At 48.5% G+C, this 18,075-nt stretch overlaps 1 protein-coding gene and 1 long non-coding RNA gene across 9 annotated transcripts in view; one reads left to right on the top strand and one right to left on the bottom strand.

Moving 5' to 3' along the window:
• EXOC6B (exocyst complex component 6B) overlaps nucleotides 1-18,075 on the bottom strand; it is a 1,580,787-nt gene that overhangs the window by 666,388 nt on the left and 896,324 nt on the right. The gene's annotated exons all lie outside the window — the stretch shown is intronic.
• LOC144817728 (uncharacterized) overlaps nucleotides 1-18,075 on the top strand; it is an 891,613-nt gene that overhangs the window by 91,209 nt on the left and 782,329 nt on the right. For all 7 annotated transcript variants that reach the window (XR_013606961.1, XR_013606962.1, XR_013606964.1 and 4 more), the window contains exon 2: nucleotides 6,310-6,411. This is a non-coding gene — a long non-coding RNA (uncharacterized LOC144817728). The remainder of the gene's footprint in view (nucleotides 1-6,309; nucleotides 6,412-18,075) is intronic.

The raw sequence follows: 18,075 nt of genomic DNA, 5'->3' as shown, positions 1-18,075 counted from the left end.
TCCGCGTTCTTGACACGATCAGCGAGCTTGTCGTGATCCGCCCTCAGCAAACCTAGGCCTGTCGACACCTGCGCAATGTCTTGACGCAACGCGTCCCTCGTGTCCGTTATGGCCTTGAGGATCTGATCCATCTGCTGCTGTTGCAGCCCTGCGCTCGGGCCCTCGGTTGAGCCCTGTCCCTGGGTCTCCGGCAATTCTTCAGCTTGGTCGGCCGGCGCCGTTCCCAGCCCCTTTCGCGGCTTCCCCATGGTTCCGCCCTGGGCCTCGCTGTCTGTGCTGGTCGCGAAGGCCCAATTCCTCTAGGCGCCCTTGGTTGATATAGGGGTCGTGCTCCCCGCCGCTTCCGCCTGGTCAGTCTACCAGGACTGAGATCACACCAGCCACCTACGCAAGATGTCCTAGAAGCCAGCTCCCCTCTCAATGGTGATGTCGCAGTGTCCACGGTTGCTCACCGATCTGGTGGGAGCACCTCCTGCCGGTCGCGTCACCCTTCAACCAGGTCTGCCATAGGCGTGCAATGTCCACAGCCCCTCGCGTCACACGGGTCAATCCCACTGAGAGCCTTCGCACCCGAGGCAGGTCCGCCGTAGCCCCAGACCTTCCCCCCTCCTCAATCAGCAGGATGCGGAGGTGCGACGCGGTATCCACTCTTCAGCACCGCCGCAAAGGTTCTTCCAGGTCCCACCAATCTCCAGGGGCGGCCTCCCGCAAAGATCAGGGCACACCCGCCACCACCAGTCCTCAGGTGGGGCGCCCCCTCCAGAATCCAGCGTACAGTGCGGGAGTACCAACCACCAATATGGCAGCCCACTGGCTCGGCCTCCCCTATTGCGCGGTGTGCTTCACACCGCCTCAAGCGCCTCAGCTGTCCCCTCCGGTCCGGGCTCCACCCAAAGGCCACCAACCGTGCTGCGCTGTCCAGGCCCGTAGGCAGTCCCGCTCCGTGTGCAGGGCGATGCCGAGCCAAGTCCTCATCAAGGCGCCGCTCCCCGCCGCCGATCGCACCGCTGCCGCAGATCAGGGGTGATGGGGCAGCCCCAGGCTGTGGCACGGATTACCGGGCCCCACAGTCACAGCACCACCGGTTTCTGCTCCCGCTACCACCGGGGGACCACGGGTGCCTCCTCCGTCGGGTGCCCGCTCTAGGTGTAGGCAGGGCGCACTCCGTACGCCAGCACCGTTATCCGCCTGCCCACGTCAGCCCGATCACCTCGGCAGCCCCTCTGTCACTCGAGGCCGGGGATTGGAAGGCCTCTTCGGGCCGCAGGCAAAATGGCCGGTCCCCGTGGGCGGAGTCCCGCTTTCCGCTGCACTCGCCGCCGCCGGGATCTTCCTCCTGCACCCAAACGCTGCTCGGGTACTCTACAGCTCCGGGGTGCCACACGGGGCTGCAAGCGTCGCCGGGGGAGTCCCAAAGTCAGGATAATTACCGAGATCAGCCCGGAGCTCGGGGCTCAGGCGTCCATACTCGGTGGCGCTCAAGCTACGCCCCCCCTAAACTCTTATGTTAAGCATGTCCCAGAGGATGTGCATATAAGGCCAAGGAGGCAACTGACACTGATCAACCTTAAGGCTAGGCTGGCCCAAGAGAACAAAAGTTTCCCAAATGCCACAATCCTTTTAGAATCTCTGTCAGGGAGAGTTGTGGGGAACGAATAACAACAAAACTCTCAGGTATAAGGGGATGAATTTGAAAATCAGGATTGCCAGGCACCAGTTCTTGATACCTGCACATTTTCCCTGCTCCACGGTGTGCAAGGATAATGGTTGGACCAAGTGCCAAAAAGAATGTCAGTTGGAGCTTCATTGAACTGCAAAAAAGGCTAAGAAGTAGTCATCCCAAGCTGAAGAACTTCAGAAAGGACAATTGTTTTAACACCAATAAAAGAGAGCTGTACATTCAGAACCTACGAAGCACATCTAATGACTGCTGAAAAGAAAGCACACTTCCATTGGTGGCCATAGGGGAAAATCAATCCTGCATTAAGTGAAGTAGCATGCTGACTGGCTTCTTGTAAATACATATACAATCATCATCATAACTGTCATCTACAAATGGCTGCAAACTCTCGAGCAGATTCGTAAACAAAAAGCTGGTGAAGCAACTGAGGACGACTCCGTGGTAGAAGGAGGGTTTTGTCTGCATCAGTTTGTAAGGGTGCTGGAGTGGAGAGAGAGTACAACATTAGTCGGGGTTGAGTCGGATTTGGCTTGGGGTCACTACTCGGGTCGTCAAAGGATCCACCTCAAACACAGATATCAGAACCACTGCAGGTCTTGGAGGCAGAATAAAAGTTGCATTGGAGTGTAAATGGAACCAGAGGTTGTTTCCTAGGGCTTAGAAGGTGCAGAGGATAGATCCACCAGCGATAACCTAACTTGTGGCCCCGACGGATCCTTGGGTTCCAAAGGTGCAGCACAGGGAGCTGGCGTGCCAAAAATATGCAGCATGGCCTTCCTAAAGACCTTAACTTGCAGCAGTATCACCGAGGGAACTGGTGGTGAACCAGGACCAACTTTGGGATCAGATCCTCCCTTTGGGATAGAGAGCAAAATCAAGTGGCACTTGAACACCCTCGCTACATCTCTTTAGTTAGAGAGTGACAGGACAGGTTCTAGTCCAGATTTGCCTTCTTGTGTTTATGCTTTGATCTGGGCTTCGACTTATAGGATAACCTTGACTGCAATGCGGACCTGTCGCAGAATGGGCTTTGAGAGCAGGAACGGATCCGTGTCCTTGACTTCGAGCAGGACTTGCGTGGCTTCTTTCAAATTTTCAATGGCATACAGCTTAGCTTCATGGTCCCAGATCGCCTTGGGATGCATGAGGCGCATTTCTCACACGACTTGGAGTCATGCCCCAAGCCCAAACATCAGAGGCACACCACATGCAAGCCCATCACCAACATTTGTTTATGTCAGTCACAGCATGGTTCGAAACCTGTAGACATGGAAGGGGACATATTTCAGTTACAAACTGGATTGCGGTACATAAAACCAGTCAAACCAAGGGACAAAAAGGAACAAATATCCAGATCCACTTTTAATGGCGTGGGAAAAAGAAACTAACATCAGTGCATAGGTGTGGCGCTTATTTGTGGCTCCATCACTTCTGGGGCAGAACAAAGCCAACCAGGAGCTGTGAAAACTTATCGATACAGTCTGGCGCCTAGGTGAGATTCGAAAGGTGAGGAATCAGGAGTTGGAAGTATCCGTCAGAAATCGTAGGGTGTTTACATCTAGAGGGTCAGGTTATGCTAATAACGGAGTATAATTGTGGGACATAATCTAAGCAACGTGTAACAACTAGGACCTACCTTTGACCTCACCACACCCTTGACCCACTTGCACTCTTTGGTTTACAACAACTCCCGGACCTTTGCCCGCTCATCTAAACACAAGAAGGAATTATAAACATACAGGTGCTTTAATCTTGTGAACTATTCACAAACATTGAAAGGTTAAGATCTGGAAGAAAGTTGTGGTTTCACTGTAAGTCCTCAGCAAAGCGACAGCTGTTTGTCTCTCAGTCAATGCAAAGGGCAAATCATTTGTAATGTAACAGACTCATCAACTACTGAGTCGAAGTTTTAGGCCAGGAGCTGGCCACACCACCTACACAAGAATGCCACTCAGGAGAGGTGGAGGTCCCTGCCTCTGACCATCCTAGGCATGGCAGCTCTATACAAAATGATAGTGCTCCCCAAATTCTTTTACGTGCTGCAAAACACCAACCAGTTCATACCAGTGGAGGTGCTCACAAGAAATGATGATGTATTACGGACATTCGTCTGGGACGGACGGCCGCCAAGGATCGTATTGGCGACACTGCAGCATAACCAGTATAATGGTGGCATCTCCCTGCCAGACCTCTGGGCGTACTACTGGGCGGCCCATTTAATAGTAGTGAATGAATGGGGACATATAGAGAGGGATCACCCCACATACGCTTTGGAGCTTGCACAATTCACTAACCTCCCATACACGCACTACATATATGGGTGGAGAGGGGCTACCCGGCTGCTCACGCCAACGCGGATCGTCTTGGCTGCACGGAAGCAAGTGGAGAGACAGATGAAGTGAGGTGGACGGGTTACTGGGGAAACCACGCTGTGGGTGGGAAATATTGGCATAGAAACAATGGCCCAACCCGAAATCGATTATTGGCTCAATGAATCAGTACTCACAGTTGATCATTTTTGTGACTGAATAGGTGTTTCAAGTTAATCACCACTTGTAGATTTTATCAAACAACTTAGAAATGCATCCACCTTGGAAAATTAATTTATTCAAAAAATGAATTTATTCAAAAATGAGGAGTTTTAATGAATTACTCCAACACAGCGAGGAAATTTCATATATACATTAATAAAAATTTTTGAACAACGAACGGTAACAAAGAGAGCAGCGTGCTTCTATAAAGGTGCCGGAAAAATAGAGAGAAATAGTGATTTTGATAGAAAGGGTGTAAGCCTCAACAGAATAGTGACATAGGGTTGTTTATAAAATTGAAAAAAACAGTGCTGTACAAAGGACAGCAGAGGTGTGTACAAAGGCCACTAATTGCTTATTTCTCTTTTAACATTTATACATTCTTTTACTGGCATGTATAATGTTTGAAAACGGTAGTGGTCCTATTTTAGGGGAGTATCGCGTCGACGTTTCGACCCGTCTGGTGGTACTAGGGTAGCTGGGGACCTCGACCTGCGGGTCTTCCTCAGGACGTATGTGGCACAAAAGAACTCCGTACCGTGGTTAATAAAGCTGTGGGCCCAAAATTTCTTTGTTGGGATGATCAAAAAACCTCCTACACCTGGATGGTTGTGGACGACTGAAGGGTCACAGTCTCGCTCCTTCAGTACCAATTAGTGGTCGTGGGCCTTCCACCAAGGTTATTCAGTTGTAGATGTCAACAGTAACATATACGAATTAATCCGTTACTGTAAGGGAACATATGAATGCAAGTATTTAGAAGGGGGTTCAATCAGTGTATTCGTCTGTTTTAATTGAGAATAGCGGGGTGGTTCATACCTTTTGGTGTCCGTGTGCTGGCATCTTAGTGAGTCTAGGTGGAATTCAATGAAAGCGCCAGAGTTCCTTACGGGATGGCGGCTTCCACTTAAGGGTCGTTTACAAAAGACGATCTCAACCGGCAATAAATGACGCGGGAGTGTGGCTTTCCTGGCGGCGACTGCTCAAGTCAGGGGGCCTCGTGGGTGGGAAATAGCCTGCCAGAAATTAGGAAGCTGATGGGTATCTCCCACCTTAAAGATATAATGTACCGCAAAGAGCTAGCCACTTTTGCTCGTCTACAGACGGAATATAACATGAACTCAACCCAGCACTACAAGTATTTACAGTTGCAACATGCCTGGCAGGTGCAAGGCGTAATAACTGCCGATCTCCCTGAATACACACCTTTAGAAAGGCGTCTCTTGATGGGAGAGATAGCTGAAAAAGCAGTCTCTTGGACATATAAGACGATCATAAACAATAAGCCAGACACTACAGAAACTGCGCATAAAATGGGAATTGGAATTGGGGGAGATGGATGATTTAGATTGGGAGATGGCTTTGATGCATCCTCGTGAAGTAGCCATCATATCACGCCTCAGGCTCATCCAATATAAATACTTACACAGGGCATACTACGATAGAGTACAACTACACCGCATTACGAGGGCTGAAACACCTACATGCCTGCGCTGTTTAGGGGCGGAAGGCACATTTTACCACACGGTGTGGGAGTTCTACAAGATCCAAAGGTACTGGACGACCCTGATGAGGGAGATGGAGAAAGTCCTGAGGGCGGAGGTTTCGCTTACCCCCTCGTTTGTCCTACTGGGGATATCCACAGATATTGACCTCCCCAAACCTGGGTTGGTCTTGCTATAATTGGGGTTGGTGGTCGCAAAACGAGATATAGCCAAGACATGGGGGGCCACAGAGGGACCATCTCTTGTTGAGTGGAGGAAAAGTATGGACATGTATATGCTAGGGGAGAAGACAATGTACAAAACACGGGGCTGCCCTAAAAAGTTCTGGAAAATATGGAAACCTTGGCTTAGACACTACGGACTCATGCTCTCTGACTCGCAATGATAGTGCAAGGTTGGGTATATGGTTGGATGGGAAAGATGGGGCCCGCCACACTACACTGACCCATCATAACATTGTTTGACCCTTCTTTGCTGCTGGTTGGATATGCTGCCGCTGCTTATTGGGAAATGCTTATGTATCTCACTGGTGACCACTGTTTCTGTTTTACAATGAGAAAATATTTTAATAAAAATATTTTTTTTTTAAAAGAATGCCACTCAGGAGACATTTGGAAAGGAAGAGAAATCTCCAAAGCAAATTAACAAAGCCACACTGAAGACAGCAAACCATCAAAAAGCAATCCCGTATCAAGTAAGCATAGAGAGAGAGAGAGAGAGAGGTGCAAACATGTTTGTTGCATGAATAAATTGTTATGCCCTTCAATTTGTTTTGAATTGTGTTTTATTGATATGTTCTTGACTTATAAGAGGAGGAAAAAAATGTCCCTGGTGTTTAAAGACACACATACATGCAGGTATACACATTTAGCTATATCTGCTTGCTTGAAGGACAACAACAAAACGAGACCCCTCCTCTTGCCCGTGCAGACATGCAATTGCAACCCGATTTAAAGTACAAAAGAAATACACTAGAAAAACAGAAAGTAGAAATCGCATACCACACAGTGAAGAAAGCTTCAATCATGTGTTACGGAGTGACAACCTGGAGTGCTGGAGCATACCATGCTGTCCATTCCAGAGACCCTCTTTGGAGGTGCACGTTAATAATAATAATAATGATAATAATAATAATAATCCACATTTGTAAAGCGCGAACCATCACCCGTTAGGGCAGCGGTTCCCAAACTGTGCGCCGCGGCACCCCGGTGCGCCGTAATGAGGTGCCAGGGGCGCCGCGCACAGTCTAGGGTGACCAACCGTCCGTAAATTTCACGGACCGTCAGTACGCCTTTTGTCTGTTTTTTTGGCCATCCCAGGGAGCAGCGCTGCTCCCCGTTGAGAGGCCTCACCCCCGCTGATGGAGCCGCCTCGCACTCCTCCTAGAGCACAAGAGCAGCCCCTCCCGCCCATTGTCATTCAGTATGCCGCTGATTGCCACACACCGAATGACAATGGGGCAGTCTGGGGTGTTAAAGCATGTGGCGGCCTCCTCCTGCCTCAGTGTACAGAAGGGCATTCAGTTAGATAAAAGTAAAAACACCCGCCCATGCTTCAACGTTAGAGAACACTTCATTTAAAGAAGCCTGTAAAAAGTTAAAAAGAACGGGTTATCGTTCTTTCTCGGTCTCGTCATTTTAGAACTGAAGTATTTTCAATATTATATTCAACAAAGCCATGGTTGCTGCTTTTTTATTTTAAGGAACTAGCAACCATTGACAAAGCCAATAGTCCTGGCTTGTTGTTGGTGTAATGATACTTGCTGTATTATATATCTGGATGCAATGACAGAATAACATAATACCAGTCGGGCGCAACACTATGCTAAGTGCAGAACGCTCTTAATTACATCCAACACCCCCTTTGAAGAGACCTGCCAGGTTTTTTACACCACTTAAAGCCCTGGAAACAACACCATGTTACAGTCACCTCACATCCTGGCACTGTGCATCATGTGTGACTCATGACATCTACGTTTTCAGTCTGCCTATGTGCAGGGGCATAGTGAACTCTCCCCCACCACACCCCTTGCTGTAGTTCGTTCTTGATAGGCCTCTTCTGCCTGCAACTCTGCAGACAAAGGCTCAGCCCATAATGTGAAAAGGTGGGTGAGTAAATAAGTGAAGGAATGTCTGGATGGATTACTGAAAGGATGAATGGATGAATGAAAAGGGGAATGGATAGATAATGAAAGAAAGGATGGATGAGTGAATGAGCGGAAGTATGGATGAGAGAAAAGGTAAATAGATGGATGTATGGGTGGAAGTGTGGATGGATGGGTAAAAGGGTGGATGGGTGTGTGAAAGGATGGATGGACGAGTGAAAGGGCAGCTGATGGGCGAGTAAATTGGTGGATGGGTGTGTGAAAGGATGAATGAAAGGGTAGATGATGGAAAAGTGAATGGGTGGATGGATGAATTGATAAGTGAAATGGTGAATGGATGGATGAGTGAAAGGGTGAATGTAAGGATTGATGAGTGAGTGAAAGGGTGTAGATGGACAAAAGGATGGATAGATGAGTGAAGTGAAAGATGAGATTAATAATTCAAGCATTCCAACCATTATAATACCTTCATTGCGTCCCAATTACTTTAAGGAAGACAACAGGAAGTACATAACCCCCACCCACCGGTAAAAAAATGGTGGGGAGCCACGGCTAACTGCCGGTTAGGTCAAGGGAGCCACAGGTCAAAAAAGTTTGGGAACCACTGCGTTAGGGTCTCTAGACGCTGGGGGCCGTCGGGAAGATTAAGCAAGCTATTGCCCAGAGTCACATGGTGCTGGGCCAATCTGCCGCCGGCCCCGGGGATCGAACCGTGATCCCCAGATTCCGGAGTAAGTCACCCTGGCCGCGGCGTCACACCTCTCCCTTAGAGTACGAATAAGAGTACTAAGCAACACCTATGCGCCGCACCATAACATTTTGATTTAAAAAGTTGACTCTCCTTTAAATCACGTTAATTCAGGGAGTATATGTGCATGGGTGAGGCGACCCTAACTAAGGTAGCAAAGAGAACCTCGCATATGCAAAACATTTTGCATCTGGGAAGCAAATACGGTAATTTTGCTGGAAAGGGGGCAGAAAAGAAAAAAATAATGTTTTTCACTGTGACGCCGTTCTTTCATTAGCTACAGCTTTGAGTGTGTGTACATGTATACATACACACCACAGGTATAACATATGTATTTTGGAAAACTAATGTAAAACTACGAAGTAACGTTTTCTTCATGCAAACGAAACAGTTGAAGAGGACAAAGGTCAATACCAGGCTTCAGCAGGATGGCGTGTCCCTAATCTAAACATATGAGCCAAGGAAGAAACATTGTACAGCTAGATACAGCCAAAGGGTGCAGCTGCCTCGCAAACGTTCACAAACGATAAAGCGCTATTTCTGAACTGAGCCACAGGCGGATTCTAGAGTGTTCGAGGCAGGTCAATAGTGCAGCAGAGATAGGCACCCACCAGATATGGGTGTAGCCGTGGGAAGCTTAAACTACTGGAAAAAGCAACTCGACACACAGCTGCATGACCTTTTGCCTTATCTGCACGGAGACAATGCAAATAACGCCACTTTTAAGGTTATCCGAATAACTTTAAGCAAGTAGTCATAGCAAGCCTGAGATATCCTCGGAAAGGAGGCGAGTTGGGATCCCGGGTGACTGCTGAGCGACCAGTCTCCTGACGCAGAGTCTAGAGACCCGGTTCAGTGCTGTGCATGCAGTGTCCTCGTTGGATCGCATACCCCCCACCTTCGGAAAGACTTGCGGCGTACTCACATATGCTGAAGTCAAATACAATAGGCCAGGTGGGCTACCACGTGACTGAGGCCCTGGGATGAAGCCGGGAGGCAGGGCCCCTCCTGAAGTACACCAGAGCCCATCGCAATGGACATGTGCCTCCTGACTTGTGGCCAACACAGCACACGATTGGGGGCTGACCCTGCCCTCCCCCTCCCAAGCTGCCACCAAATTGTTCGAGGACACAAGCACCAGGTACATCCATTTGAAAGGGCACTGTGAGGTAGACTACTGAGTACGGCACATTGATCGACCGGGGGAGGGGTGTGCTTAGGCATATCAAAGCCCATCTGTGCATACGCAGCAAAGTAAGGCACTCCACATAGTGGGGAGCTGCTCTTCTGGGACTGCTGCCACTATGCATCTGGCACTGGGTGCCCCCATCTACACCCTCTGACTCTGCTGTGCTTGCGTCTCGGGCCTGCTGCACACCTCCAGCTAGGTGCACCTTCGCCTCTTATCATCCATTACCCGAGACCCTTAAGCATGGAGAGCACTAACTGCGGCAAAATGGAGGTCACGAATGCCAGACTTCCCCAACACCACCAGATGGTTGGGCACTGCAGGTGTGGCCCCACCCTCTGAGGCTAAATTAGATGTAATCCTTGCTGCCATAGGGTCCACCAAACACTTGCTTGAGGTCAAGATGGACCCACCATTGTTGGACCTGGGGTTACTGTGTGAGGATTACTGCGTGAGGATCAACAGAAAATGGCAGACTGGATTAAACAAGTGAAATCGGACCTTGTGGAGCTAGTCCCTGTCTCTAAAGTACACTCTGTGGAGATGAGAGTCCTAGCAGGCAGGTTTAAAACGTTACAGGCCTTGATGGGGGATCAAAGTCCTGCCCGTCTGCGCCCGTCCGCGGCCGACTGGGGCTGGGGGTAACACCCTCTGTCCAACCACACTTAAACCATGCCACCATTATCACGTATGACTCCCAAACCCTGACCAAACTTATGCCGCCCGTCTTTGACGGCTGCCTACATTCTATTGCACTCGGCAACCCTACCAACGTATGTACCCATTGCAGCTACCGACCCACGTGTTTGGCAAAGCACTCACAACCCGCAAAAACATATCAAATGTTTCTGCTAAACTGCCGCTCGCTCACTAAACACGCGGTTCAAATGTCGCTTCTTTTAGAGGACACCAGCCCGGATGCCATTTTTCTCACAGAAACATGGCTCAAAGAGGCGTCAGACCCTGATATCACCTCCCTTCTGCAACAGGGATATCTATTACAAAGAGTCGACAGGTCAGAAGGCAGAGGAGGAGGCTTAGGAATCCTATACAAAAACCACTACCAATGCAGGATCAATGCAGGCTCAATATCAAACTGCGAAAGCATGGAATTCGCCCTCGACCTCTCTCCTACGGCGACCTTTTCAGGCATACTTATCTACCACCCTCCTAACCAAATGGGAGATTTTCTCGACTCTTTACAACTTAAAGTCGCTGACTTAGCTGTTACCAGCCCACATCTCACCATACTAGGTGATGTTAATATCCATCTGGATAATCCAGACGATCCCTCAACTAAAGCCTTGCTAGAGAATCTGGAAGCTATCCAACTCACTCAGAAGGGCTTCGAATCCACACATGAGAAAGGCCACCTTCTGGACGGAGTGTTTAGCAACGACCACAGATTAGTGGTAGGAACCCCTATGGCCCTCACATGGTCTGACCATTACTTGGTCCCCCTACGGTGGCTACACACCACCTCTGTCCCACCACCCCCGCGTACATCGCTTCAAGGGAGAGAATGGACTAAGCTCTCTGTTGATAGGTGGACAGATGCCTTACTTACCACCACCCCACAAGCTAAGGAGGACCCAACACTACTGTATAATAATTACTCCCAATGGATCTCCAAGGCCCTTGACTCTGTGTTACCACTAACAACACTAAGGGAAAAAACTAAATCCAAGGCATCACCATGGTACACTCCCAAACTCAAAGAAATGAAAAGACACTGTAGGAAGCTAGAAAGATCTTGGAGGGCTTCTCGCAGCAGCTCAGCCAAAACAAACCATCATGATGCCATAAAAGAATACAAAGCAGAGATTAATTCAACTAAAGCCCGCTTCTTTGAAGACAAAATTAATAATGCCCAGAACTGTCCCAGAGAAATATTCCAAATTGCAAAATTTTTAACTGACACCCCATCCACTCCCCAGGATCCCAGCAAAGCACAATTCCGATGTAATAATCAAGCGGAATATTTTTATAAAAAAATACAATTAATCTCTTCAGCATTTGTTGCTCCAGAAATAGCTGCCCTTGAAGCAACCATGCCACCCGGCATCACACCTCACAGACTAGTAGAGTTCCCCCCAGTAGGAGTGGACGCTTTGGAGCATATTATGAAGAAAGTTAAATCTGGATCTCCAAGTGATCCCGCACCGCCATGCCACCTAAAAAAGATCACAGATATAATACGGCCAGTTATTCTTAACATCCTTAACAATTCCATCAGTACCGGCATAGTCCCTACGGCCTGGAAGGAAGCTCAAGTACGAGCTCTCCTGAAAAAACCCTCCCTAGATCCAGATAACATGGCCAACTACCGCCCTATATCCCTGCTCCCCTGGGTTAGCAAACTGCTCGAGAGACACATCAATACATCTCTCACTCAATATCTAGAATCAAACAATATACTCCATGATTCTCAGGCAGGTTTCCGCCCCAGGCTGGGAACGGAAGCAGCCCTTCTGACTGTGACTGAGCTAGCCAGGAAACAGATGGACGCAGGCGGCACTACAGCAATTATTTTGCTTGACCTTAGTGCCGCTTTCGACACTGTAAATACCATCATCCTCATCCACCGTCTCAAGCAAATCGGAGTATCAGGAACAGCCATTCGTTGGTTACAATCCTTCCTGGAAAACCGCTCTTTCCGAGTAGTCGAGGGTACCACACAATCCAGGATCTGGCCTCTTGATCAGGGTGTGCCTCAGGGCTCGTCCCTGAGCCCAACCCTTTTTAATATATATATGCTCCCTTTGGCAGACATCGTCCATTCATTTGGCCTGGAGTTAGTCACATATGCTGACGATACTCAATTGATTGTCTCCATGAACCAAACCACTGCCTCCTCGCCCAATCTTGAGAAATGTTTAGTGGCAGTTAATAAATGGATGGCCAGCTCCCACCTGAAACTTAATGGTGATAAAACGGAGCTTATGATTCTTGGAAACCCTAACATTCCCTGCCCGCTCCTGAACTGGCCCCCATGCATGGGCACCCAGCCCCAATTTAAACCTCAAATAAAGAGCCTAGGCATCTGGCTTGATGCTAATCTCAATTTCAACCATCAAGCAACGATCGTATCTGCCACCTGTTTTGGCATGATGCGTATGCTTAGAAAAGTACTACCACTCCTCCCTCCACAAGCCCGCAGGATCATGGTGCAAGCTATTATTCTGTCCCGTTTAGATTACGGGAATGCGCTGTACCTAGGGGCCTCGGCGACTACAACAAAGAAGCTCCAAGTCACGCAAAACGCAGCAGCCCGCCTCCTGCTGGGCCTCAACCGGCGGGACTCAGGGACTGCTGCTCTAAAAAAACTCCACTGGCTACCCATCAAGGCCAGAACATTGTTTAAATCGATGTGCTTTATGCACAGGGCTATGTGGAAGGAAGCGCCAGCAATGATCTGCTCGCTGGCTACTCCATACCTCCCCCGCAGGCCGCTGCGCTCCAGCACAGCTTTTCTGGCCACTGAGAACAAAGTCAAACGTGCCAGATGGGGAGGCCGTTCCTTTTCCTGGAATGCGGCCAAGGCCTGGAATGCTCTGCCAGTCTCCTTGCGTGGCGAACCCAATCTCCTAAAATTCCGCAAGGAATTAAAAACCCTCCTTTTCACGTAAATCTTACTACCCTCACTTGTCCCCCCAGTCACACTCAGCGCTACGAGGCCTCCGGGTAGTCTGCGCTCAATAAAACCCAATTAATAATAATAATAATAATCAAGAGAAACATCAGAGTTGTGGGTTTGCTGGAACAAATCGAGGGCTCAATGATTTCTTTTCTCAAGTACTGGCTATAGAGGTAGTCGCTCGAGAGGCTTTCCAAATATTATGCCCCTAAGAGGGGGCACAAAGTCCTGGCACCCCACCTCCTCCAGGAGCTGCCCTGTGCCCAGAAGTGACACGGTTGCTACACTACCGTGATCAGGGCCGCATCCTGAATAAGGCACGCACATATGGCTCCTTCATGGTAGACAACACAAGGGTGTCGATTTAAAGGAACTTCACAGCAGTGGTGTGACAGTAGAGGGCCTCTTTTCTAAGTGCCAAAAGGGGACTAAGGGAGTTGGGAGTGACTTCTGCACTGGTATTCCTGGCAAAATTACACAGCCACTTTAATGTTAGATCCTGTTTCTTCACCACCCCAGAGGAAGTTTGGAAACAAATTGATTTTTATGATGGGAGTACAAAACTCCTCTTTCTCGCCATCACTGGGACCGCTGCCAGCAGAAACGGCATTGGGTGGGGCACCTCAGTGGTGGTAACCCTACTCAACAATAGGCATGTGCTACCAAGGATGAAGGTCACAGCGGTTACTATAGCAATGTCAACTGGGTCTCCAGAAGGAGCCTCTAGCAAAAAAGGGGACACTGACTCAATCTCTGGGAGCACAGCCGAATCAGATACCAGCACCCCCCTGGCTATGGTCATGCCGGGTATGGCAGAAGAGATAATCTGACCTCTGTATTGCGTACTTCCTATATTCTTCGTAATGCCATCTCTAACTAGTCGCTGATGCCCAAATGTCTTTCTTACAGTGACTCCAGCCACACCTTCCCTGGTGGCCAGGCTGGAGTACCTGTTCAAGCACTTTGTGTACTCTCCTCCCTGGTACCATGAAGCTGTAGACCCGTTCTGCGGACACTGATGGTAACTGAAGGGACCACGGTTAAATGGTTTGGACACTCTAGTCCTTTGGGCGGGCAGTTGGGGTTTGTTGTTTTTATTGCTTGCTGTCACCTACAGGGACTATGCTAACCTCACTGTCTTCCTCTGCCTACTGGGGGTGGGATGGGGAAACGACAAACTATGGCTCTATGGCTATCCCCTCCAGCCCAAAACCCCCACAGTGAAAATGCTCACATGTAATATGAGGGGTCTTATTCCCATCTCCAAGAGATGTTTACACCTTTGCCTTCTCAGGGGGAGTACTTATTTGGATACTGGCAAGGGTGCCATACCTACCATAATTTAAGACCAGTTACCCAGAACGCAGATTGATTGTATTTGGAGGGGGGAAGTGTGGACTCCAGAGATATTGCTCCATTCAATCTGTATGCCCAGAAAATCGACCAGCAATACTTCCTATCTTCCCTCTCCCTATACATCACCACAATCTTAATTTTTCCCCGCTATTTATTGAGGGAGACTTTAACTGCATAGCAGACACAGATCTGGTTGGGAGACCTCCCCAATGTATGCTCCATCTATGTTTTTTTGCTAGTGGATGTGTGAATGAGGATGGTGGGTATATGTTGTAAATAAAGTTAGAGACTCCTAGAATACTCCTACTCTTTGGATATATATGGTTTATATATCGGACTGGACAAAAAGTTATGCTATTGGCTCTTGCAAGATAAGACACTCAACCTTGAGAATCTGGCTAAAGGCGCACTACTACCATAACCCTGCAATACTGACTCTTGGGTGGGATTCCCTTCGGCCACTGATTCGCTCCCGGAGGTCGAATATTGCTGCCTTGGAAGACAGTCTTCTGAGACACCTTGTCCACCACTCTTCGTATTGACATTATTGAAAACACTTACAATGTGTCCTCGGTGTTGACTGAGTGGGAGGTGCTCCAGGTGCTGATGCTAGGACATTGTATAGCCACATAGGCAGAGGTACGAGCCTAATTCCTTTTTGAGCTAGTCAAGCAGGAGGGGTTGTTAGATTCCTTCGACAGAGAGACCACATGCTTCCCGCAAGAGGCTTGTATCAAGAGAGAGAAGCTCCTGGAGCGAATTGAGAGACTTAGAATTTATGATTATAGACAATAACTCATTAAAGCTCATAGTGAGCAAGACATCACTGTCCGTCTACTTGCCTTGGGGGTATTACCGAACTCCTGGGCTGCCCCATTCAAGTACAGGAGGTACGAGGCCATAAAAGCATTGGCAAAGGGCAAAGCACCTGGGTCAATCGGGCTCCCCATTCGTTTTTATGCAACATACGTAAATCTTCTTATTGTCTTTCTGACTGAAGTATAAAACACTGTTATGGATCAGTGCTCGCCACACCTATTTGTGAGGCCTTGAATATCACACTCAAAGAGAAGTAAGCATGAGATAATCGTCTCCTCATATTGACCTTTATCGATCTTGAAAGACAAGTTACTTACTTTCAGTAAAGCTTATCTGGTAGAGACTATCTAGCACTTTAGAATCCTCCCCAGGCATCTGACTGGACCAGGAAATTTTTTCATGAGCAGTACTCCTGCGCACCGGTAGGTAGTGTCGATCAGCTCATCCTGGCGTCGTCGGCACTAGAAGTGACATGCGTGGTGCTTATACAGGTGCCACCCCAACCTGCTGATGTCAGTTTCTTTTCATGACTTTTCACGCCAGGAGCACGGAGCCATGAAGAACACTGATAACTGGCGAGGAAAATTTGGGCCCTGAAGTAGAAGTTACTTACCTTCAGTAATGCTTTTTCTGGTGGATACATTATCTGCCTGTGGATCCCTCACCATTTGAATTATCACAATGCGCGGCATTCCACTGAAACTTTTCTCCTCAGCTCTCCCACGTCGACGTCACAATAAAATGGATCCGCACGCGACTCCTCATGACGGCATCGGAGCCATAAGACCTAGTCAACGTGCTGGCGTCCGTTCTACTCATTTTCTCTGTGCCTTCAAGGCAAACGGGTAAACCGACAAAATTTTCACAAGTATGCACAGTATACACACACAACCAAACCTGTAAATTCTTCATCATAGACATTTCCCAATGCCAAATTTCCTGATTCCAGCAATAAATCACATACAATACACATTAACTACTTTTTGGTATAAGCAGACAGGCAATGGGGAGGCAGGTGGGTCAGTGAGGAATCCACAGGCAGACACTGTATCCACCAGAAGAAGCGTTAACAAAGGTAAGTAACTTGTTGTTCTGATGGATACATCTGCCTGTGGATTCCACACCTTTCGATTTGAATCCCATAGCAGTCACGCTCCCGGAGGAGAGTGACTGACTGCCTGCCTATACCAAAAAAATCCTGCAGCACAGAACTAGCAAAATGGCTGTCCAGCCTCACTTCCGAACCCAAAAAATAGTGCTTGGCAAAAGTGGGGAGGGAGTCTCAAGTTCCGCTTTGCAGATATCTACCACAGGGACACCTCTAGCCAAAGGCAAAGAAGACTAATTAGCTCTGGTAGAATGAGCATGAATTCCTTTAGGAGGCTCCTTCTTGGCCAAGGCGTAGCAGATCTTGATGCACAGGATTATCCACCTGGACAGCGTTCTTTTGTGGACAGCTTTGGCCTTCATCTTACCCACGTATCCTTTAAAGAGCTGATCATCCAGCCTGGAGTTCTTCGTTCTGTCCAGGTAGAAGCTCATCGCCTCTTGGGACCAGGCGAAGAAATCTCTCTTCCTCCTTATTGGGGTGGAGGGGTGGGGGTAGAAAGTAGGTACGGTGATGGCAGCCAAATGTGGAATGGAGTGACCATCTTAGGCAGGAAAGCAGCTCTGATCCTAAGAACCAGCCTATTCACATGGAAAGATGTAAAAGGAGGCTTGGAACTAAGAGCTTGCAACTCGCTTACCCTCCTAGCAGATGTTGCCACTAAACATATAGTTTTAAAAGGTAGAAACCTTAAGGGAGAACTATGCAGAGGTTCAAAGGGTGAACCCACCAAAAATGTGAAAACCAAATTCAAACCCCACTGAGGCATGATAAAAGGAGCGGGAGGAGTGAGACCCTTAATGAATCTCAAGACTATGGGAGACAAATAACAAGGGTTGATCTGGTCAACAGAGAAAAGCGGACAAGGCAGATAAGTAGCCCTTAACAGTTGCTACTGCATATCCCTGTTGTTGTTGCTAAGGAAAGAGAAAAACTCAGAACATCAGATAAATGGGCCATCAGGGGTCAATAGACTTCTCTACACACCATTTCACAAATCTTGCCCACCTACCAGAATACACAGATTTGGCGGAGTGTCTTCTGGCTGATAAAATAACATCCACCACATCCGGTGGAAGAGAAAAGGAACTCAGGTTGCCCCGTTCAATCTCCAGGCATGAAGGTGAAGGCTTTCAAGGTGGGGGTGTAGAACCAGCCCCTGCAACTGCGAGAGGAGGTCTGCCCTGAATGGGGGACAGAGCGGAGTGTGCAATTGGAGGTAAAGGAGGTCTGTGTTCCACACTCTTCGTGGCCAATCCGGAGTGATTAATATAACTTGGGCCCGGTCTTGGCAAATCTTTCGCAGAACTTGAAGAATCATGGGTGTGGAGGCAATGCGTAAAGAACCAGCGAGCCCCAATCTAACTGAAATGTGTCCCTCAAAGCTCCCTACATTG

This window comes from Lissotriton helveticus, chromosome 2_1, assembly GCF_964261635.1.
Source record: "Lissotriton helveticus chromosome 2_1, aLisHel1.1, whole genome shotgun sequence".
NCBI classification, from domain to species: domain Eukaryota; kingdom Metazoa; phylum Chordata; class Amphibia; order Caudata; family Salamandridae; genus Lissotriton; species Lissotriton helveticus.
The sequence above is the reverse complement of the archived record's forward strand: the minus strand, read 5'-3'. Positions and strand labels throughout refer to the sequence as shown.